This window comes from Panthera uncia (genome assembly GCF_023721935.1).
Source record: "Panthera uncia isolate 11264 chromosome A1 unlocalized genomic scaffold, Puncia_PCG_1.0 HiC_scaffold_16, whole genome shotgun sequence".
Taxonomy (NCBI): Eukaryota; Metazoa; Chordata; class Mammalia; order Carnivora; family Felidae; genus Panthera; species Panthera uncia.
In genome coordinates this window covers 28,095,446-28,120,482 of record NW_026057576.1, presented here as the reverse complement: position 1 = coordinate 28,120,482, position 25,037 = coordinate 28,095,446, and the positions used below count along the sequence as shown (strand labels likewise).

Sequence of the window (25,037 nt, the reverse complement as noted above, 5' to 3'; positions counted from 1 at the left end):
ATTTAAAAACACATCATTGCTACCCTTTGGAAGGTGCCAGGTCACCAACTCATATACTCAAAATTAAAATTAATAAATAAAAGTAATGACAAAAACATTTCAGATTAAATCATTCTAGCCCCAAGGAGGTAAAATTCACTAGCTTAGAGCAATGGGGTGCATGAATGACTACCTTTAATAAAACATTCAGACAGTGCTTGTATGTTTATGTATGTATGAGTATCTAAAGAATTGGAATTCTGTAGTAACGCCAGATGCCAAGTATCTGAAAAGAAAGAATTTTTTATGGAGTAGTAAACTAATACAAGGCCCTTTTCAAGAAACAGACATACCCATCATAAGAAAAGTGAGTATATTTGGAAAAACTATTAGCTTAGAAGAAATACAATAAAAATGAAATAGAATAAGAAAAGAGAAAAGAAGAAAAGCTATGCAAATTAAAATGAGAAGCAAGCAATAAACCCATATACTGTAATGGCTGGAATTTTTGAGTAATATAACACAGGGCTTTTCATGTGTTTTCTAACACGCAGAATGTTTTACATTAGCTTCCAGAAGACATGAAAATAATAAATCAGCAGTACCAAGATAAATTCTGTACAATTGTCCCAGGGCCTGCCCATTCTCAATCTAAAAAGAGTGGAATCCCACAATTTTAAAGCTGAAAAATACCTAAGGATTACCTAAAACAATGCATTCATTGACCAGCTAAAGAATTTGAGCCTAGCAAAATGTGACTTGTCCAAGGTCACAAAGACAGTGGAAAAGAAAGCAAAAGAGGCCCAAATTCCCAGCCCAATTCTCTACTCATGTCCCTAAATCTGCATTAATAGAACTTCATCAGTATTGTTCTTTGGCAGAAAGACTGGAAAATAAGAAATCTCTGCCACAAATATTTATAGCAAAGGTCTCTACACTATTCCATACAACTTCTTGATATATGGTAAGTCATTTTTGTTCATATTTTTAACCGGAACAACTTTAAGTAGAGGAGTTTGTGGATTTTTCTATCATTGTTTTAAATCTTCAAGTTTTACTCTTATTGCTCCCTCCCATCATATTAGTTTTATCTTCACTCACCCTAAAAAGTGAGAACATTTTTATAAAGCTACCACACTTAAAATTTATTCTAAAATATTTTTATGAGTTAATAACTGACATTATGCTTGCTAGTTCTTTGAATACAGTATTTCTACAGCTTTACATTTTAAAAAATGTGAATCTGGAAAAAGTGATTTAAAAAATATACCAAAATGTAGTTACAGTTAAGGACCCAGATTTGAACTTCCTCAAACAAGGGTGGTTGGTCTCTCAGTTCCTACTGAGTGAGAAAGAAAGAAAGAAAGAAAGAAAGAAAGAAAGAAAGAAAGAAGGGGGGGGCACCAATTGTAAAAGAAATCTCACTCTATAGCCCTGTCTAAATCATGTGCTGTACACACAACACAAAAGTTAAAACAAAAATACAAATTTAATGTCACAAGAGGAATAAATCATTCCCCACTGCGTTCAGGGTTCTCATATTATTTCAAACATTCACAGAATTTAAGAAAATTTAGAAAAAGTTTAAAAATATGTCCTTGAAATCTATATAAGTGCCATATACATATATTACCACCAATATCTTCTAAATAGCTATCCTGCCTTAAGCATCTTTCATTCCAACTTGGGGAGAAGGCAAGGGGAATGGAAGTACCTAAAACTTTTTCTAAAGTATAATTTTATTTTCATGTAAATGAAGCACAAATTGGTATTTTTTTTGTATAGAAAGCCTCGGTCAGGCTTCCAGCGACATATGCAAAGCTAAAGCAGGGCATGGAAACATGAATATGTTCACCTCACCCCAAGCCATGTTAAGGTAATCTCTCTCTCTCTCCCTCTCTCCCTCTCTCCCTCTCTCTCTCCCTCTCTCCCTCTCTCTCTCTCTCTCTCTCTCACACACACACACACACACACACACTCTCACACTCACTCACTCACTCAATATGATCAAGTCAAGCAGGATGACTTCTCTATGTTTTCGCCTTTTTTGCTGACACCGGGATGGACAGTTCCAGGACTCTGAGGGCAGGCTGCAATTACTCACTGCCTAGACCTGAAATTCCGGTTCTTTCACATTGTTCTCCACTTTCCATCCTTGGCCACTTGGGCCTACCTGGTGTCAGGTTACACTCAGGCAGCATTTATAGCACCTTGCAAAACAGCCAAACAGATCACATACCTAGACCTGTCAATACCTGCGATCTCAAGATTAACCCTTTTTCTGAGCATTTTCTGAAAAGAGAATTTAAAACCAAGGAGAAATATCCAACAGTAACCTGATATTGTTTTAACTTTGGTCACACAAAAAAGAATTTAACTGCTTTCCCATCTCAAAATGGTTGAAAGTGATAATTATCAACCAAAATGCCATTAATTGATGATTTTTATTATGCAAATTAACTAAAGGAACTTTCTTCCCTTCGGCACCCCAAACCTGAAATCTCACAGAAACACACTTATCCGGTGAACACAAAGATGCTAAAATGTGCTTATCAGAAAAACCAGTTCAGCAGTTTAAAATTCTTCTCTCTGTAACAAACAAGAATCAACTTGCAAGGAGATTCTATTTCATTTCTGTGTTGGTTCATTCCCCTGGTTAATAGATTCATCCTCTTAGAAAATGCTCACTGGTGCAATCGTTCCCCTATCTGTGCACACGACGGGTTCTCATAGGGAAGCGTTTCACTCTGGCCCAGACTGCAGGGGAAAAGCCAGGGGTAGGTTGTTTAAAGGTCCCCCAGGAGATTTTGCAGCATGCCACACCTCCCCACACCTCCAACTTCTACACGACACAACACTCTTCTAGAATAAGCTGTATTTGTCATATGAAGTTTTACTCTTAAGGACAGACACACTGTCCCTCCAGTGTACCACTCTTACTTTAGCTCCCCTGGAGCTGTTCTTCAGCAACAGAAGCAACTTAGCAAAGATAAAAATATCAGCAACTTACTTCTCTACTGCCTCCACTGCCTATAGGAAAAACTTCAGATCCATTAACAGGGATTAAGCAAAAGGCATGAGAAAACGTGGTCAGATTTGTAAAACAGAATAGTCTCAACAGGATAAGGACTGAAAAGAGTGAACAGGAATATTCCATGGAGCAAGTTTAAAACTATAACTCTGTCACAATTTTACTACTCTTTACTCTCATCTCAGAAAAGGTATTCCACCATTTCTGCATTTTATTGTCCTCACAGTCCCCCAACCCCACACTAGTATTAAAGAAGCCAAAGTCAGGGGTGCCTGAGTGGCTCAGTCAAATCACCGTCAGACTCTTTGGCTCAGGTCATGATCACATGGTTTGTGAGTGAGAGCCCAGGGTAGGGCTCTGCAGACAGCTCAGAGTCTCAGCCTGCTTCGGATTCTATGTCTCTCTCTCTCTCTCTCTCTCTCTGCCTTCCCCTGCTTGTACTCTGTCTCTCTCTCAAAAATAAACATTAAAAAAAATTAAAAAGAAATAAAAAATAAAGAAGCAAAGTCAGTGCTGCCCCATCCCCCCACCCCAACACAGTAGGCACCACTCTTTTCCAGGCTTCTGTCTGTGCTCACTGTCATGCTCAATCCAGATCTCTCCATGCATTCTTAGCTGGTCACAATCTTTTATACCTGTGGCATTTTAGGGTCCTCTTCAAAATCATAGTGGGACCAGACTTAACATTAACTCCAGGGGTGTCTGGTGGCTCAGTTGGTTAAGCAACCAACTCTTGATTTCTGCTCAGGTCATGATCTCAGTTTGTGGGACTGAGCCTCACGTTGGGTTCTGTGCTGACAGCTGACAGCGCAGAGCCCGTTTGGGATATTGTCTCTCTTTCTCTCTCTCTGCCCCTCCCCTGCTCTGGCTCATGTTCCTTCTCAAAATAAATAAACATTTAAAAAAAAAAAAAAAGTAAAGAAAAATAATATCAACTCCAGAGAAGCAAAACTGTTTTCACCTTCTTCCAAGTTACCAAGGTTGATGGATTTTAAGATTCCTTGGGCACAAAATTTCCCCCTCACACATATGAGAAGACCCCTAATGACCTGGTGTTTTCATAATATTACCCCCTTTCTTCTTTAAATAATAGAAATCTATCTTAAATAAGTCTGGATTTAATCAAACAATTCTGATGTCCCATGTCAAGATCCTTAAAATGGAATTCTTCCTATAATTGTTCTCACAACTGTCTGGCAATCAGCTAAGATTCTAAATTCAGTGGCACCAAAACACTAGACCCAAATAAAACCGCAAGACGAGAGGTAAGAAGGTAGAAGGGCAAGGGCTTAATACTGTAACACACATACTTAAAATATACACATGCAACATTTATAAATTATACATGTAGCTTTTTATCTTCCTACTGTACAAATTTTAGATAGAAGCAAACTTCTATTACTACCCATAAGAAATATGCAAATTTATAATACAGAATAATTAAAATATTAGGCCTTCCACCTTTCATAATATAATTGCTCACTCAAATTTTCAATCATATGAATCCATTTTGGTTACTGTTAATTGAAGTGCATCAACATCTTGCATTAGGTCTTCTGTGAGAGGAAACAGTTTTGTTACACTTATCTTATATCCAGAACTAATCAGAAGATCCCATAGCATTCATTTTTAAAAGAAAGAATGCTTCTACTGATTGACTTAGTGGTAAAAAGCTGATGAATATTTACTGATCTTCCCCTAAACTCAGTACCATGGTAAATACAAAAAGATAATGCATGGCCTTGTTCCCATGACATGTACAATTTAGCTCAGGAAACAAGAGACAATAACTGAACACCAAAAGGTAGTATAAAATTAAATGCTCATAAAGCTGGTTAGTACTACAGCATTTCAGAAGAGGGGATGGTCAAACAGGTCAAGGAGCACTCACAGACAACAAAGGACTTAAAATCAATCTTTTAAAGGAAGGTAATAGGATGTGGAGACACTAAGGGAAAGGATAAGATAAAGTATAGCATGTGTGTGCATTTGCATGTATGCTGAAACACAGAAGAATGCAGAGAATCAAAACTGACCAAAGTAAACCTGAAGACACTTAGCAGCTTGACAATAGCTAAGGAGGCGTCAACAGGAAATGGTAGAACACGTGGTTAAATAAGCAAAGTAAAACCAAATTATGGAGTCTTGAAAATCAGGCAGTAGTATTTAGGCTTGATTTGGGAAGAGGCATAAAGTCCCTGGAGATTTTCAAATCAAATGGCAACAACAGAGTGTAGTCCCTATGAACACAAAGCCCAATGCAAGTCACATGCGTGGGATCTGGTAACTACTATCCAAAAATGATGGGAACAGCTTAAACAAACATTCCACAACTTGACTGCTACACCAATAGCTTCCAGGCACCAATGTGGACACTGCCCTCCTTAAATTCTTCATTAATTACTTATCGAGATTCTCAACAATGGTTTGTTTTTTTTTTTTTTCTTAAGTTTATTTATTTTTGAGAGACAAGGAGAGAGCATGAGCAAGGGAGGGGCAGAGAGAGAGGGAGATACAGAATCCAAGCAGGCTCCAGGCTCTGAGCTGTCAGCACAGAGCCAGATGCCGGGCTCAAACCCATGAACCGTTGAGATCATGACCTGAACCTAAGTCTGACGCTTAACCAACTGAGCCACCCAGGCGCCCCTCAACAATGGTTTTTAAACTGCCTAGAGTGTTGGAAAATTGTTTAAAAAAAAATTCACTTAACTAATTTACTTAAGTTTTTGTTCTCTGCCTAAGAACTGGAAGAGAGGGGAAACAAGAAAATAAAATTTTCAAAAGATATTAACATTACCACATAACCTTTCTTGTAAGTTACTCATTTGAACATCAAAACTGCCTTACGTCCATTCGAATAAGAATGGAACTTTGAAATATGTGAACTAGTTGAATCTAGAGAGGTTGTATCCTGTCATTTAGTATTAAGTATTTTGAATAGATGATGCTGATTTAGTTACTCAATGAAGAAAGATGTCATATTCATGACAGATGCAAATTTCTTAGTCACTTAACAGAGACTGCTATCACCAACATTCAAGGAGTCTCTACTTTCTTCCAGATAGATGTCCAGAAGACAGGTGGTCCTGTGAACACATGTAGTTGACCAAGTAAGGGTACATTAAACCTGCTCTTTAGCAGAGGTATGTTCTGCTTTATGGCTTTGCCTTACTCTTGCAAAGTTCAAGAATTCCAAGTCACCTTAGTAGATGTAATAGGCACTTATTAAATTTTTAAAATATACCTTTGCATAAAGACACATCCAGAAATTGTACAAGAGCACAGTAAGGTTTATTGATAATTTTTAGTAATACCTAATGTCTAAAAAGTGCTTTATAATTTTCAAGGCAAAACATATATACTACCTTTACTTAAGTCTTAAACACTGATAACAAGCACTGGATTTTTAAAAAAGACACAAAGAACCATGACACTTATTCTCAAGGAGCTTGAGAAAGAAATGGTAACAACTTGGAAAGTAAGTATGTGGAAGAAAGTAATAGATAATCCATTTATGTGTGCCAGGCCCTATGCTAAATACTTTACTGTATCTGTCATTTAATCTTCATATCAGTAATATCCACCTCACTTTATTTACATAAAGATACAAGGATTGAGAGAGCCAACCAAATAAGGGCAGGGACATGGTCAGGGTCACCACCACACTCCCCCATCTAACACAGATGCTTCAATGATAAATATCTGCCAAATGAACGCTCAAGCTGTTTGGAGAGTTTGAGCACATGTCTCAATTCAGCTCACACTCATCTACCTATTTATGCATTCAACAAATATCCACTTAGCACCTACAATATCTCAAGGCTCTGTTCTGTGTTAAACAAGTAACAGCAGTGAACAAAACAGACCAAAACTTCTACTTTCATGGGGATTCTAATCTAGTTACCTTTTTTTTTTCCCTTTCTATTTCATCCATCAGCCCACCCACCTCCCCTTTGGTAACCATCAGTTTTACTTTATGGAGTCTGTTTTGGTTTGTTTCCTTTTTTTTCCCCTTGTTTGCAGTTTTGTTTCTTAAATTCTACATATGAGTGAAATCATATAGTATTTGTCATTCTCTGACTCACTTATTTCACTTAGCATTTATACTCTCTAGCTCCATGTTGTTGCAAATGGCAAGATTTCATTCATTTTTATAGCTGAATAATATTCCATTGTATCTATTTTCTATGTACACACCACATCTACTTTATCCATTTGTTTATTAACGAACACTTTGGCTGCTTCCATAATATGACTATTGTAAATAATGCTGCAATAAACATAGGGGTACATGTATCCCTCTGAATTAGTGTTTCTGTATTTGGGGGGTAAATACCCAGTAGTGTGACTACTGGATAGGAAGGCAGTTCTGTTTTTAACTTTTTGAGGAATCTCTGTTTTCCAAGTGGCTGCACCAGTATATCTGTATTCCCACCAACAGTGAACAAGAGTTCCTTTTTCTCCACAGCCTCACCAACACTTGTTGTTTCTTGATCTAATTCGTGATTTTAATGAGGACAATTATGTTTCCCCTCAAAATATTCTGAGTTAAAAATGTGGGACATTAAAAATGTCAGGCAATACAAGTTGCTATTTTACACCATGAGTAGAAACTTCTGCCACTCTCCTTCCATGTCTATCTCCCACTATCTCTGACCCCCCAACAACTGGGCACAGAAAATGTGACCTCTCCTACTCCAAGAGGAGAGTAAGAGTTGTGGGAGAGGTGCTGCATCTTTAAGACAATTTGGAAGTACCTATGAAGAGGGAAAGGGAAAAACAGGAGATGGGAATGTAGACAGGGGAGAGATACAGCTAAATCCAAAGGCAGGTTTCTTTCAGGCAAAGCTGATTAATAACCTAGATGTAGATTCCTAAAGGCCTCTATTTCACTTTAATTTTTATTTTGACTTTAAGTGAACTGAAATTTAACCACAATAAAGTTTATTAGGATTTTAAAAAGCATTCTCTTTACAAATATAAACATTTCAAGGAAGAGACCATTCTCCCTGTATTATCTCTTCTTATACTCTAGATGGCCTTCAGAAATCGTATCAGTACTATCTATATTTTTTATTTATTTAACAAGCACTCATAGGGACCTATCTGCCAGATGCTGGTGGGTGAGGGAGGACAGGGAACAGACAGTGGCTAAGACCCAGTCTTGCCTTATGGGCAATCACAGTCTGCCAGCTAAGACAAATGTTAATCACAATAATACTCATGATATAGCAGGGGTCGACACAAATTTTATTTTCCCATGCTATCCCATAATTATTTACTATGTCCCATCTCTTAAGGTTATGAGCTACTTGAGAATAAGACTTATATAATTTTTTTCTGTATGTTCCTTATTAACATAATTTAAAAGCATATTAAAAGTATACGGTGTTGGAGCACCTGGGTGGCTCAGTTGATTAAGCGTCCAACTTTGGCTCAGGTCACGATCTCACAGTTTGTGAGTAAAGCCCCACATAGGGCTCTGCACTGACAGCACAGAACCTGCTTTGGATTCTCTGTCTCCTTTTCTCTCTCTGCCCCTCCTCCACTTGCTCCCTCTCTCTCTAAAATAAATAAAAACAATTTAAAAAAACATTAAAAAAGAAAAAAGTACATTGTGTTGAGAGTCAAAATTAGGCCACAAGATCAAAGGACATTGCCTTTTGTTAATAAAAAAGACTTACTGAAATTCTCTATTAAAATGATAAAAGATTAGTGTTTCCATTTGTCTGCTTTAGCATTTCACAGAATTTTACATGATTTCCTCACCTGCCAGAACCAACTGGTGGTATGCTAGACTTTGCTATGCTCAAAGTGACATCTATACATGTATTTTCTGATTCAAACAATGAAAAACACAAATACAGAAATACCACCAGCAAATGGTGCAATAATGGGAAGCCCTACTCAACAACCCTATGAACTATTCTCCACATGTCTAGCCTTTGTCAGGTGTTTTTGTTTTGTTTTTTAAATCAGGTTTTAATAAATATTAAGAACTACTTCACTGGTTCTTCTGAAACTCCTTAAAAAATGAAATTCATATACTTTATAATTTTTCCTTTAATCTTTAAAAAGCAGATCTGAATCCTAAGATTTGAGTTAATGTTTTTTACTTGATCATTTAAATTTGATTTTTAAAAATAAGATAGAGGGGTGGCTCAGTCAGTTAAGTATCCAACTTTGGCTCAGGTCATAATCTCACGGTTCATGAGTTTGAGCCCCTCATCAAACTCTCTGCTGTCAGCACAGAACCCGTTTCAGATCTTCTCTCCCTCTCTGTCTGCCTATCCCCCGCTTGCACGTGCTCCCTCAAAAACAATAAACATTTAAAAAATAATAATCAAAAATAAATAAAAAATAACATAGGAACCTGTATCAATTTTCAGCTGGAAAAACTGTTAATACATGAACTTTTTAAAAACATTCCTAGAGGGGCGCCTGGGTGGCTCAGTCGGTTAGGCAGCCGACTTCGGCTCAGGTCATGTTCTCACGGTCCGTGAGTTCGAGCCCCGCGTCGGGCTCTGTGCTGACAGCTCAGAGCCTGGAGCCTGTTTCGGATTCTGTGTCTCCCTCTCTCTGACCCTCCCCCGTTCATGCTCTATCTCTCTCTGTCTCAAAAATAAGAATAAAAAAAACAAAACATTCCTAGAATAGAGAGATCTAAGCTAAAGTCCTACTTGCAAAGAATCTTGCTCTGTTGATAATAAGGCTAATTTAGAGGCTCCAAATCACTGAAGTACAAAACACTTTGAGACAAGAACAGAAAATAACATAGGGAAAAGAAGTAGTAGTAAAGGGAATTATTCCTTTCAGTGGAGAAACCAGGAAAATTGTAATGAAGAGCTAGACATTTTCACCAGATTAATCTAAAGACAAAAATAAAAGATTTTTTTAAAATGTTTATTTATTTTGAGAGAGAGAGAGGGAGGGAGAGAGAGAATTCCAAGTACGCTTCTTGCTGTCAGTACAGAGCCCAATGCAGGGCTCGACCTCACAAAGTGTGAGATCATGAGCTGAGCTGAAACTAAAAGTTGGATGCTTAACCTACTGGGCCACCCAGGCACCCCAAAAGTTAAAAGATTTTTGACGCTCAACAATCAGTGATAACTAAGGTATTCTCAGCTACATTTCTGAGTGAACCAAAAAACAATCACCACTGTTAATATGCTGCAAACACTAACAATTTCATTAAGAATACTTGATTTCTACAAAAAGCAAAAAACAAACAAGTGGAGGGCAAAAGTAGGAAAGAAACCTTATAATGAAATTGTTTTTACAAATAAACCATAAAGGAATATTGTAGAAAAGAGTCACATTGTAGTTCTTTAATCAGCTTTTTGTTTCTAGAATGGAAGAAAAGAAGTATCAAGCATGCATTTATTCCTCCAAAAAGTAATCTATTATAGGCTAGGTACTGGGTATACAAAAATAAAGAAGTAGCTAGTTCACTGCCTAAAGCAAGAAAAAAGTATATAAACAGATAACTATAAAACAATGTAAATAAATAAGTTAACCAAGTGTTAAGGGAATAGAGAGAAAGAGATAAATACCTGTGAGAACTTGAGAAACTTCACAAGGAAGTGACATGTGGGTCATTTCTTTAGGGATAGTGTATCTTTTTCCAAAGTAGAGATAATGTAAGGGGGGAAGGGACATTCCAGGTAGAACAGGCAAAGGTAAACTCAAATATTTTAATCATGGAATAATAACTAAATAGCAATTTAATGAAAACAAACTTTTTCCTAAAAGGACATAGGATGTAGCATCAGAAGATATACATTCAAATCCTAGTTCTTCCATCTACTATATTGTCTCGAATAAGCCAAGCTCTATGACCTCCCTTTTGTCATTTTAAAGTTGTACCATAAAATGCTTTAAATATTTTAAAGAATCTGGATATGCCAAAATACAAAAGTAAATTAACACTTTAATACTAAAATTCTGAGATAAAAATATTAGCTTATCACTTCATACTGAATGTATATCATATATACAAATTTGAAAGCCAATCTCTTATGACCTATAAAAATTTTACAAAAGGGGGCACCAGGTGGCTTAGTCAATTAAGCGTCCAATTCTTGATTTCGGCTCTGCTGGGTTCCATGCTGGGAACGCAGAGCCTGCTTGGGATTCTCTCTCTCTCCCCCTCTCTCTCATCCCCTCCCCAACCACATTTTCTCTCTCAAAATAAATTAAAATTTTTTCCACAAAAATAAACACATTTTTAATTATGTAAAAGTTATATTTTCTATATCAAACATCTAATTGTAATCCATAGTCCTTATAATAGAAAACAAGGCTACAACATAACTAGAATTAACAAGTGACACAAGTTTAATGAAACAAGTCTTATACTTAACTGGTCTCCCTAATGGGAAATTAAAGCAGCAATTGTACATCTGTGTCTCTGTTCCTCTCATCGTGGTTTAACTGACAGGAAGCAGACAACAAGATATGGCATACAAACGTCAAGTATTTCCTGCCTTCTCTGCTACATTTTTATGTCTTGTTTTATAAATAGTCCAATAGTTTACGTGAAAATGTATTAAAGCACAGTCAAATATACCATACAAATGGTGAAGAGTGTTTATGAAAACAGAGCAAGTAAAAAGGTATTTTGAGGTTGGGATCCAAGTTGCACACAAAAACTCATTATTACAGTTTTCTAAAAAAGTATTCTTAGGAGTTAACATCTTACAAATTAAGACTTAACCACAATGACGGAGTAAAACATCAAGTGTCTAAACAACAGAACAAGCCCTCAAACTGGTTAGATAAGTAACACTTGACCACCTAGATAAGTAAAAGATAAGTACCACCTTAAAAAAAAAATTAATCTTCAAGCAATTGTCTCACAACAAAGCAGGACAGATTACTTGCCTCTCTGATCTTTGGTCACTTTGGTTTCTTGTCAGCACTCTTCCCAAATTATAATTTGTGTCCCCACCCCCTGCAACCAAGCTATCTCTACTCCCTTGCCCAAATTGGCTAATATTACTTACTCATTTATGTTCAACTCTCAACTATTACATAAACTAAATAAAACTCTATTCTCAAAAAGTGAATTCTTACTGCTTCAAGTCACGTTAAGCAAACTTCCAATTAATTACAACTAAAACAGACATGCTTAATTTTCATCATGCCAAATTGCCTTCCAAACCAATAATTCTTAAGAACCACCTCAGTTCATCACTCATATGCCTCAATCTATAAAGTTCTGGGTGCAATGCAGCCATCTTCTCCATTCATATTGGTCAATTCTTACCTTACCACAACTACATTTCACCAAGATTCAGTGCTATTCCTTTCTAGGTCAATGTTCAAAATGACTCAATATTTTACTGCACATAAACCCATCCTGAGCTTCCTGTCACCTCTCTTTCCTAAACAAAGCTTAGTATGCACTTAATAGTAAACTTCAAGCATGGAGCCATGCTCCTGAAGTAACATTTATTAAATGACTGGCTTGGAAAACAATTTCTTTCTTACCCAGTATTTTTCAGTGGAAGGATGTAGTTCATTCTTCTCAAGAGTGTACGAGTTATTAGTGTCTTCTTAGCATGTCTTTAGTACATTGCTGCTCTTACTTATAAATAAATGTATTACCTCAACTGTCCCCAGTATTTAGGAATAAATGCTCTCGGAACCACAAGGGAAGTATCCATTTCCTTACACATTAGTTCCTTTCCCACAGCCTGTGACTCTGTCTGATGCTTGGTCAATCACCCTAAATGGTGGGAAGTCTCATAGCATCTAAGAACCTATCATCCACCACCTTCTCAAAAATCAAATATGCTAACAATGGTGTGCAACTGTTTGATTGTAACAAGGGCAAGAATGTGTTACGCTTTCCCTTTCAGTTTATTCCTCAGACTAAGAGGCTGTAAATTATTCTATAATACACAAATTTGTCTCTGATCCACAGATCAAAGGATCAAACAGAACATCTAGTGTAGAAAGTTCATATCATAAAACATTTTCAGTAAGGTTATTTACAAAATAAATCATCTGTTTCTAAATGCAAGCTGTTTCAAACTGTCTCTCAAATTAAAACACACATAACATTAATTTTAATTACTCTAATTTAAATCTAAAATGTTTACATTAATTTTCTTTAGGCTTTAATATGTAAGTGTTTTGTGTGGTGTATTTTAAACTTTACATATATAGTACCATATCATATATATTCTCCTAGTATACTTTAATAGATGTAAGATACAAATTTCTGAATAAACACAAAGATTATTTGAAAGAAATTTTAAACATTAAACAGTCTTGACTTCGTGCTTAGAAAAGTATTATTACTGAAGACAAGTCATGGTTATTAGGCTTCCATTATAACAAAGAGAAAGATCTAAGATCTACAAAGCAGCCTACCTTCAATGATGCCTCTCACGAAAAGTGTTCTTTCTGCAGAACACAGGTCACCATAAGACAACCATGTGTGGAGATCGTAAACAAGAAGCCTGGGGCCGGGGGGCGGGGGGGGGGGGGCATCTAACAGTAACAGTTTCTGACAGCTTAAAGGCTACACCCTCCACTACTGACAGTGATGGTTCCACTGGCATGAATATGTTATATCAACTCAATGAGAAAATCTCTGGCTATGTTTGTTTTCAGAAACTTACGTCTTTAATTCACTCTGAAGCTGAATAATACACAGCAACTCAAAGTTCTCCCAATTAAGAACACATTAAGAAAATGTAAATCAGAAAATGCCAATGAGGAAGTGAATCTACATGAAGAAGTGAATTTGAAGGCATATTTCACCTCTTTCCATAAACCATATAAAAATGATTGATACTGATATTGATCCTTTTATATTGAAAATTAAACTCAGAGTTACTACACAGAAACCCCTTGGACAGAAGAGAAGCCAGCAACTGCCTTCTTGGCCTTTTAATTTCCCCTTTATTAATCACAAAATCACCAATTAAAGGAAAATGTTGCGGGTCAGGATCGATACTTTCACTTTCTTCAAGAAATGTTGATTTCCTCATTAGAGAAGTACCCAACATAGAAAAATACTGTATAATCGGCTTTTATTTGACATAAACTTTCACAAATTTAAATTCTATCATAGAACTGTGTAGAAGAATCATCCCTTAGTTAACTAATCCCCATTTCTGGACTCTTGGACTATTTCTAAAGTTGCCATATTACAGTGCTTCCCAAAATGTACTTCTCAGAGCCACAGACGATTCATAAACCTTTTCAGAGAGTTCACGAGGTCAAAACTATTTTCAGACTAACACTAGGGTATTATATGCCTTTTTGCACCATGTTCACATTTACAACTAATAGTGCAAAAGCAAAGGTGGATGTAACTGTTAGTGCCTTAGCATGAAGCAGGGCTAGGTTACCAAACCACACTAGTCATTATAAAAGAAGCCAGTTTCACTTAAGAATATCCTTGACAAAGAGTAAAAATAATTTCTTAAATCTCAAACATTAAATACATGCCTTTTTAATGATAAAATAGGAAGTATGCATAAAGTGCTTCTGTCAAATTCTAAATAGAATGGTTGTCTTGAGAAAAAATACTAATTATTTGAGTTGTGAGCTAAACTAGCTGCTTTTTTTCATGGAATGCCATTTTTACTTGAAAGAATTACTCATTATTCATAATTGGATATTTGGCAGACATGTTCCCAAAAATGAATAAAGTGACCCTGTCACTTCAAGGAAAACAACAGCATTTGTCACCAATGATAACATGTGAGCTTTCAGAAGTGCCTAGATGGCTCAGTCAGTTAAGCGTCCGATTTTGGCTCAGGTCAAGATCTCTCCGGGTTTGTGACTTTGAGCCCCGCACCAGCCCGCTCTGCTGTCAGCACAGAACCTGCTTCTCATCCTCTGTCCCTCCATGTCTTTGCACCTCCCTGACCTGTGCTCTCTCAAAAATAAAACGTTAAAAAAAAACAAAAAAAACAAACAAAAAAAAAAAAAACATGAGCTTTGAACTGAAAATCAGAATTTTGGAAAATTTATATCCACTACTTTGGGCTTATTAACTTTTCCAATACTTAAAAAGACTTTTTGATAAGATTCGTTTTGTTTTTTTTTTTATTTTTTTAATGTTTACTTTTGAGAGAGACAGAGCAGGAGAGGGCAGAAAGAGAGGGAGACACAGAATCCCAAAAAGGCTCCAGGCTCAGAAATGTCAGCACACAGCCCAATGCAGGGCTCAAACTCACAAACAGTGAAATCATGACCTGAACCAAAGTCGGACGCACAGACCAACTGAGCCACCCAAGTGCCCCTGGTATTTTTTTTTTTTAATGTTTATTTTTCAAAGAGAGGGAGAGGGAGAGACAGTATGAGTTGGGGAGAGGCAGAGAGAGAAGGAAATATAGAATCTGAAGCAGGATCCAGGCTCCAAGCTGTAAGCACAGAGCTCCACGCTGTCCACACAGGGCCTCACAAGGGGCTCGAACTCAAGAACCATGAGATGATAACCTGAGCTGAAGTTGGATGCTTAACCAACTCAGCCACCCAGGCACCCCATAAGATTGGTACAGTATTAAAGAACGTGATTCTTAGGGGTACCTGAGTGGCTCACTCAGTTAAGCATCCCACTCTTGATTTTGGCTCAGCTCATGATCTTACAGTTCATTAGTTTGAGCCCTGTGACAAGCTCTGCACTAACAGTGCATAGCCTACTTGGGATTCTCACCCTCCCTCTCTCTCTGTCCCTCCCCTGCTTGTGCTCAAAATAAACATTAAAAAAATATGTCAACATTTGGAATACTCAGTTGACCAATGAATGTTACAAAATCTTGCTTAGGAAAATATTAATTCATTCAAAGTGCAAGGCAGACAAACGGACTTCAATGTTACAGAGGACAAAAAGTTCATTGATAGGGTTTCAGAGTCCCTTGCACCTTTAGGAGACTAGCATTTGTTGAGTTTTAGTGTAGTATCCACTACACAGTAGTGTAGTAGAAGAAATCCACAATCATCTGAAGCAGCTATAAAATACATCTCCCTTTTCCAAGCAGACATCTAAAGTAGGCCAAATTTTCTGCACGTTGTTCAACCAAAGGAACATACTGCAACAGATTTAATGTAGAAGCAGATATGAAAATCTAGCTGTCTTCTGTTAGGCCAAAGATTAAAGATTTGCATTTCTTCCCATACAGCTTTTGTTTTTGAAAACATAGTTGTCTGTTATAAAAATAATTAAGTTAACATGTAATGAGTTTATTATTAAGAAATTAATGTACCAATATTTATTTTAAAAATTGCTTAATGTTTATTGAATTTTGAGAGAGAGAGACAGAGACAGAGTGTGAGCAGAGGAAGGGCAGAGAGAGAGGGAGACACAGAATCTGAAGCAGGCTCCAAGCTCCGAGCTGTCAGCACAGAGCCAAATGTGGGGCTTGAACTTCCAAACTGTGAGATCATGACTTGAGCCAAAGTTGGACACTCAACCAAATGAGCTACCCAGGCACCCCAATATATCGATATTTTTAAATTGTGCTTTCTTTTTAAAATTATTTTTTCTTTAATGTGTATTTACTTTTGAGAGACAGAGTGTGTGTGTGTGTGTGTGTGTGTGTGCGCGCAGGGGAGGGAGGGAGGGAGGGAGGGAGGGAGGGAGAGAGAGAGAGAGAGAGAGAGAGAGAGAGAGAGAGTGAGAGAGTCTGAAGCAGGCTCCAAGCTCTGAGCTGTCAGCACAGAGCATGACATGGGGCTCAAACTCCCAAACTGCAAGTCATGACTTGAGCCAAAGTTGGATGCTTAACTGACTGAGGCACCCAGGTGTCCTGTGTTTTAATTTCTAATACTGGTAAATACTGATGAATGTAACTCACATGAATAAGAGCTCTTTGTGATCCTCCATTATTTTTAAGAGTATAAAGAAAACAAATTTTGAGAAGATATAAAGTATAAAACTTGTAAACTGCTACACTATTAAAACCAGTGGTTCAAATATCTTCAGAGCTTACTCTGTGTTCCCATCCTTAAATTTTCTTTAAGACAGAGTCCTACAACTGAGATTATGTCAAAACATTTGATATACGTCAATTGCTCTCCAGAAGGTTTTTCAGTTAATACTTCTATCACTAGAATACACGCAAACACATTTCATGGTGTTCTCACCATTCTGCAATACTTTAATTTTTTGTCAGTATGATAGGCAAAAAAGGTAATTTCATTTAATTTGCATTGCTTTACTACGATGTAATATTTTAACATTAAACATAATATTTAAACATAAGTGTAATTAAATATACATTACATATTTATATAATCACTATAATTAATACCTTCTAATGTATTACATATAAGTAACTTAATACCCCAATTTTAGTAACTTTTGCTGTCGTTGTAAAAAGAACTTGGAGGGGCACAAATAAATATATGGTAAAAGTGATCACCTAAGATCTTCATCATTGGGGAAAAAACCTCCAAACTGATGTTTTTATTTTAGTTCTGGTCTAGAACACTTGTAATTTTTTTTTAACTCTGATTTAATTTATGTAAAACTCTCCTTTATTATTAATAGGAAAAAGGACTAAATCAAATGCTGTAAGCATCAGTGATCTATTAAATTACTCACTCTTAGGCAAGTTACTTAACCATAGTTTCCTAAATTAAATTTAAGAATGGAGGGAAAAATCTGTAAGAATGGTATTTAAGCCACCGGTTGCAATCATGCAACATTCTTTTAGTGTCAAGATCCATTTATACTCTTAAAAATTACTGAGGACCACAAAGAGCTTTTGTTTCCATGGGTTATATCTGTCAATATACAAATTCTTTACAAGGATGGGCTATTATTTATTAAATGCCTTTTACAGAGATCCTCTCTCAGAAGAATACTATATTGAAAAGAAAATTCTGGGATACAGTTTTTCCCCAGTAAAATAAAGCTTTTGAAAATTAAGTTCTAGTATGCTTTCTTCATCTCTGTATATCCCAAAAAACACTTTGAGGACCACTAATCTAATCTATTTGTAACTTTTTCTAATCTTTGTATACATTGGAATACATCTTAAATGGGTGTTAATTAATAGAACATAATTCATGAATAAATTTTCTATGTTTTATTCATGGATATATTCCGTAGCATCAAGAATAATGCCTGGGTTGCTTAGTCGGTTGAGAGTCTAACTTTGACTCAGGTCATGATCTCATGGTTCATAAGTTTGAGCCCTGCATGGGGCTCTCTGCTGTCAGTGTAGAGCATGCTTCAGATCCCCCATCCCCTTCCCTTTACCACCCCTCCCCCCCACTCACTCTCTTTTTCAACACTAATTAAAAAAAAAAAAAAAAAAAAAAAAAAAAAGAATCCTTCTGAACCATAAAATCCTGTGACTTCTAATTTCATTTGGCTTTTTTTGTCCCTGCCACTACTTATACATACACTGTGGGAAATATCTTAGAAAAGAGAGCCAAGAGATGATTATGAAAGCAAAAACCTGGATTAAGATCTATGTTTTCACTTTTTTATAGCAATTCCTACAATTATATTATTAAATTTCAGAACCCTTACATAGAGAATCCACGTCAATTTTATAACAACAACAAAAAAACCCACTAAAGATACAGGAAATGCTACCATTATAATAAGGATTTTAAGGAAGCCAGATGAAACATCCATTATGTCAATAAATCTGGCTAGATGCAAAAATTTAGGGTATTAGTTCATCAGTGTCAATTAGTACTCTACCAACTGTGTGTTTTATGAATCTTTTCGTTCTGAAATGTGTTTTTGAATATTTGAATGTGGGATGGTTCTAAATATTAAATTATTTCTGGCAAACTATAGTTCCAACTTGTTAATGGATCTCAGCTGGAAGTTATCCATGAGAAGTATGTCTAGGGCCATCTTGTTAGCTGTATGGGATAGACACAGTCTTATGTAACTTAGTTCTGAATCTAGCTAATCATTCAGTGAAGCAGGAAGTTAATATTTTTTATGATGTAGATAGAGCTTATTCACCATTTTTAAAAATTACCTTTTAAAAATAAAAAAAATCTAAAAAATTAAAAAATAAAAATCGACTTCTCATCAAATGAACATTATTTCTCAGTTATTTATAAATGTGGGACAAAAATAACTACCCCTTAGACAGGAAAATTTATTATGAAATAGCTTTATACTAATATCTTACCATATTCTGCTTCAGATTCTTAAGAGAAAAAAAGGCCACATAGAGCTAAAGACTCCTATATATCCCCTCTCTAATCTCATTTTATCCCTCCCAACTATCCTAAATTTGATGTTGTCCCTATCTGTCCAATTTTTATACCTTTAATACATATGTATCAATAATCATATTGTTTTTATGTATATAACTGGGACCATATTATATCTATTGTGTTAAAATTTTAATTCAAAATTGTTTGAAATAACTCCAGTTAATAAATGACAGGCATGGTAAACTGTTTAGTGGTCAAATATATTGATGTCTGCAACATACTCTGAAATGCATCAATTGCCCATCTGTTTAGGGTCCTCAAGGATTTTATCCCCCAGGACAATACACCATAGTAAGTAAGATGCTGAATGGGTAAGAAGGCATCAATGGCAGGCATCTGTTGCTAGGAAAGATAATGAAGAACTCTAAATGATCTTAAACTATCCATTCTCTCCATACTTTTTGTAAACTTCTCTCATACCTCAGTGTGATGATACCGCCTTAGAGAACTCTTGCACATATGTTCCACAAACCATGTTCAAGAATGTTTCCAAACTAGAAATAATCTAATGTCATCAATAAGAAAGAGTGAATACATTCTGGTCTGGACAGACAATGGAATATAACATGGCAATTAAAATTAATTAAAATAATCTCACAGAGTTGAATGAAAGAAGCAAGTCACTACAGAATATATATGGTGTGATTCCATTTACATGCAGTTCAAAGGGGTAAAAGTATAATGAAAAAAGTCAGGACAGTAATTATTTTTAAGGAGAAACAAACATGGGACAGGAGTGGGGGACTTCTAACATAATGAGCCCATTTCTTAACCTAGGTTGTGATATGGGTAAACACTTTGCAATTATATTTAAACAGTACATGTTTTATACATTCTCCTACATGCACATTTCAGTTAAAAAAAAAAAAAAAAAAAGAAAATGAATCGCTCCATTACAATACTAAGCTTCCATTTAGTATTTTGATGTAAAAAAATAAGATTCACACAAACTAACAGTTATTAATTCAACACCTCATATTTATAGTTTTACTGTAAAATTTGTTTCACTGTTCATGACTGTTTTTTCTAAAACACAGAAAATAACCAATTTCCTTTAATTTAAATGTTTTAAAGTATACAATTCTGCATAAATACAAGGCCCTATATGACTGGGCATCCATCAGATAATGAACTTCACATGATGTTTTACCTTGTAAAATCATACTAGTTCCTGTTACATTGAAGAACTTCTACTATAAGAGTAAAAGGCTGGACAAGGATAGATCCAAGAAAATAAATGTTTTAAAAAACCCCAAAACTTCTCTAAGAAGTGGCTGCCTCTGAGGAGCAGGACTGAGAATGGTAAGGGGGAGAGGAGGGAGGCTGCTTTTCATTACAGGCTCGCTGTAAAACACGGACACGAAAAAGAGCTGACACCCTACTATTCATCAATTAAAAAAGCAAATGAAAGAAAAGATAGCTGAATTCCTATAGCAGGGAGAGAATGAAAGTGAAAACAGAAGTTTAGGAAGAGTCTTCTCATGATAATGGTGTTAATTCAGATATTTATAACTGGAAGAGAGGAAATCAAAATGCTTCTGCAGAGAAATTTATACGACCAAAGATCTGCTGCGTAATTTCTTTCTATCCACCAACAGAGCAATTAGCAAATGAGTTACATTTTTGTAAAGGGTGAAATGCTTAGACACTTGTAGTATAGATCAAGAGCTACTTTTACTATAGTATACAGACCATCTGAGAAAACACAAAGATAGATATGAGATGAAAAACTTTCTCTTAAGTAAGTTCTTACACTAATGGGAGAAAGAGATTACTCCAACAGTTGAAAACTGTCGTAATCCTTTCAGTTGACTCAATGAGATTACTAATTCAATTTCTACCATCCAAATGAAGCAGCTGCTAAGCAAAGGAACAAAATATTCTAGCCAAACAACGGAAGCAATAATTATTTTCACACCATTCAACTAATGGACTGTTCTTCACAACCTTACAAGAGTCTGTGAATACCTTTGTCTCATTAGATGGGATGTAATGTAAGATAAAGCCTACAAATATGCAATCAGTGATAGAGTTAAATGTCCAAAGAAACCTCGATCATGTCCAAGCATCACACGGTATTAAAAATAAATAAATAAATAAATAAATAAACAAACAAACCTCCTTACCAGACTCAAACAACTGTAAATAATAATAGTGTATTTCCCAGGACAGATTTTCAAACGCTGTAAATGCTACCCTAAATCAGGAAGGGATGTTTTGCCTAGAACCCCAAGGATCAGGGAATGGAGATGCCATGAAACACCAAGTGGAACTAAAAAAAACTAACACTGAGAAAGCAATGGTTTACTGAGATAAAAAATAGGTTAATTACATTTGAAAAAAAATAGTTTAATTATTTACTGTGGTCAATATAGCAGTGGGTTTGGGAGCAGAAGGAGAAGCAGAATTAGAGAAGCAGAAAAAGGGAAAGCCACAAAGTTGACAGACACAGAACAGCAAAAAATGGAATAAAGAAAGAAAAAACTGGGCAAGGGAGAAGAGGGTAAATAAGTTATAATACTGATAATAAACTACTCCAGCCACTTTCTTTACTTAGCAGAGGCTGTGGCCTTCAAAATATCACTGGTGCTTGAAAATTCAAATATTAAAATGCTAAGTAACTGCTCTTCCTAAACATGTACTTTTTCTGTAAGTGTGGCCTACAAGCACTGCAATTGCACCGCAATCATTTAGGGTAATTATTACAAATGCAAACTGATAAGCCAAACCCTAGGCCTAATGAATCAGAATCTCAGGAGTTGAAGCCAGGTGATTCTCTATTACACCAAAGGTTGAAATTACTGCTTTAAAACATATACTACCAAGTAGATTTTCATTTTTTTCTTTGGTTAGGAAGTGCCGACACCAGACAGACTACGCTGAGGGCCACATGCCTTTTAAAGATTTGCCACCCCTAACTTTAGCAGAATTTGCCCAACTGAGTAGCTAAGGGTTTGATGCAGCAAATAGTAACTGTTTACTAATATGTGCTTGGTAGTTTTGTCAAAGGTTCCAAAAGACAAAAAAATAAAACATTTCTCACCTCAAAGAGCTTACATTCTCATTCTTATTGGTGAAGGCACTCCCCTTAAGCTAGGCAAATGCTACTCAGTCTTCAATACTAACAATTCCTAAAGATCCATATACTTCCCTATTTTAAGTTGCAGTCATGTTTTCACCTTTAGGCAAATAGTCTGAACCTGAATTTAACTTCTTGGTGGCTTGGTTCCATTCTTATCTTACCGATGTTACCACACCCTGTTTTTCCAGTAAGAATCTAAGTTTGTGAGGAGAGAGCCTATGTTTTCTGGCTGTTTCTGTGCTCTCTGTTGCTTAGGACAATGAAAACCACCTTGTGGAGGGTCTGATATCGCACTGGGTTAGAGGACTTGGAGACGTAGGAGATGCAACAGTTACATGCAAAGTGATTTAAAAAACCAAATTTCAGACCTAAAGAAAGGCAGATCGAAAGTAAATTTCAACCATTCCAATAAAATACATCAAAAAGTTAACAAAGATTTTGTATTCCCCATTAGTTTCTTAAAGTGCCTAGTATGTATAGTCAACTCTCAAAGGAGGAGAGAAGATATGACAAACAAATGGAATGAGATTACTAATTCTGGAAAGGTTCAGTTCAAGAGGAGTGTAATGTTAAAGTTTAGAGACTTGTAGACTTTGTAAACTTATATGCAGGGTTTTACACACACATACACTTTAATATAACAAGGCATCATATTAAACAGTATTTGCCCTCCTAAAAGAACAAGAGATAAAACTAAAGCAGAAATAAACCTGTCTGGCTCTGAAGTTCAAAGTAAATTCCCAAATCCTCATAATTCCATCCCCCTGGATTCATCTTAAATATGTAATGACACGAACAATGCTTCTTCAACTATGAAAAAATGCTAATAATGAAAAAAAAAAAGCTGTTGTAGAAATTAAACAAATGCATCATCTTCTCTCTGATGAAAAAACAAACTAGTTGGAACACATTTTCAAGATCATTGGTTAATTCATTTGGTACATCTTATTACCAAACTTATCACCAAGCAACTTAATTAAGGTTTTATTTACTCTTAAAGGAAACACAGATCATTTCAAACAAAGCATCACTTGTTAGTGTGGACTAGCATGAGCAGCTCTGGGCTGGAAGCCCTGCCATTAGGCACTGCACAACCTTGAGCGAGTCACAAGACCTCTTTGGGCCACTGTTTCTTCATCTATACAAGTGAGGCAGCTGAATGATCTTCAGTGTTTTTCAGTGCTTAAGTTCTTTAAATGGGTAATTCTAAGTTTCATTCTGATGACTCGATCTACACTTATATTCAACCTTATGAAAGGAAAACAGTGGGAAGAAGACTGCTAAGTAAATCTTTCTGGCCTTCCCTTGCTTCCACGTTTTTTTTTTTTTTCCTTCCCTTGTCCTTGAAGCCCCACTTCAGTCTTCTTCACATAATAGGAAACTGAAATATATGATCAGTATCTATTTTATTTATACCAGCTGCTTAATTTTAAGAAACTAAATCCTTCTACTTCCCTTTAATAAATAAAATCTTACTTAGTTGTTTGTCCCTAGATTTTTCTCTCATGGGTCACTGGCTTTTAAAAACTTAAAAAAAAAAAAAAAAAAGCCAAAAGTTTCCTTAGATTTTTCACACAGACCAGACTAGAAGTAAATACAGGCTCTACTTACTCAAAGGCTGACTAAACCAGCAAGATGCAAACAAAGATGATAGCAAATGGCTCAGAGCTGAATTGGTAAAATGTCTGCTATGTCTTTCCTGCAAAGCCACAAAACTGAGACCTGTTAATATAAAAACCCTTTCCAAGAGTATGAAGTAGTAACTAACTGCCTTTCTATCTTCCCTTTCAGCAGATAGGCCTTTAAGCACTTAGAAAGTCAGTAACAGCAAATTTCCAAAGAACTAGCTAGACATCATTATAGTCAATAATATATGACTTAAGTTTTATTTCCAAATATTTTATTCATAATCCCTACATATTCAAATTTTACTTGCATTCCAATTTTAATTTCATAAATAACTTTCGTAAGTAAAATACTACTTCACTCAGCTTCTCAGAGGACCTAGAACTTGAAGGCACACCAGAATATACACTAGCCAAAATTTCGTAATTTCAATGATGATAAATATTCCAGGAAAAGACTAAGCAATCTTTTCTTTCACACAAAAGGTATTACTTTTTTTCTTCAAAACAAGCAAATTTTAACAACAACAGTATAGAGGGAAGGCCAATATTCTTTACTTTTTCTTTACACACAAATTGAAATACTACATGCTTCCTCAGAAGCCAGACATGCATCTAAGGTTGTTTCTCAGAATAAGTTTCCAGTGTGAATTATAAAACTTTATTATTTTTTTCTGATACTAAATGAACTGGTCTACTCTTTCTTCCTCTTTATTTAATAGTCACTTTTACTTATTATCTATCTAAATGGCTTCATTTTCCTTAAACTTCTATTTAGTTTTCAAAAATTAATGTTATAATTTCATTAATTTAAGAAAAAAGAGGAAAGAACAGTCAATGAGCAATACCTATGACCGAGTTGTCTCCAAACCTCCCTTTAACCAAAATGCCAAAACAACACCACTGCCTCGGAATTTTTTTCTTAACATCCGTATCACACAAGCATAGTACATGAATTTACTTAATTGTAACTTTCTAGCTATCCCACAAATACAACTGGATTTTTTTTTAAATGAACACTTGACTGGTTTGTTTTGTAGTATGAAAAAGAAAGAAAAATCTCCTTTATTCTCAAGTCATACAGGGGGCAAACAAAGAAAACAAG

The 25,037-nt window shown here is 35.7% G+C and overlaps 1 protein-coding gene across 3 annotated transcripts in view; it reads right to left on the bottom strand.

Moving 5' to 3' along the window:
* The window catches only part of ELF1 (E74 like ETS transcription factor 1), a 107,915-nt gene that overhangs the window by 56,442 nt on the left and 26,436 nt on the right, over positions 1-25,037 (bottom strand). The gene's annotated exons all lie outside the window — the stretch shown is intronic.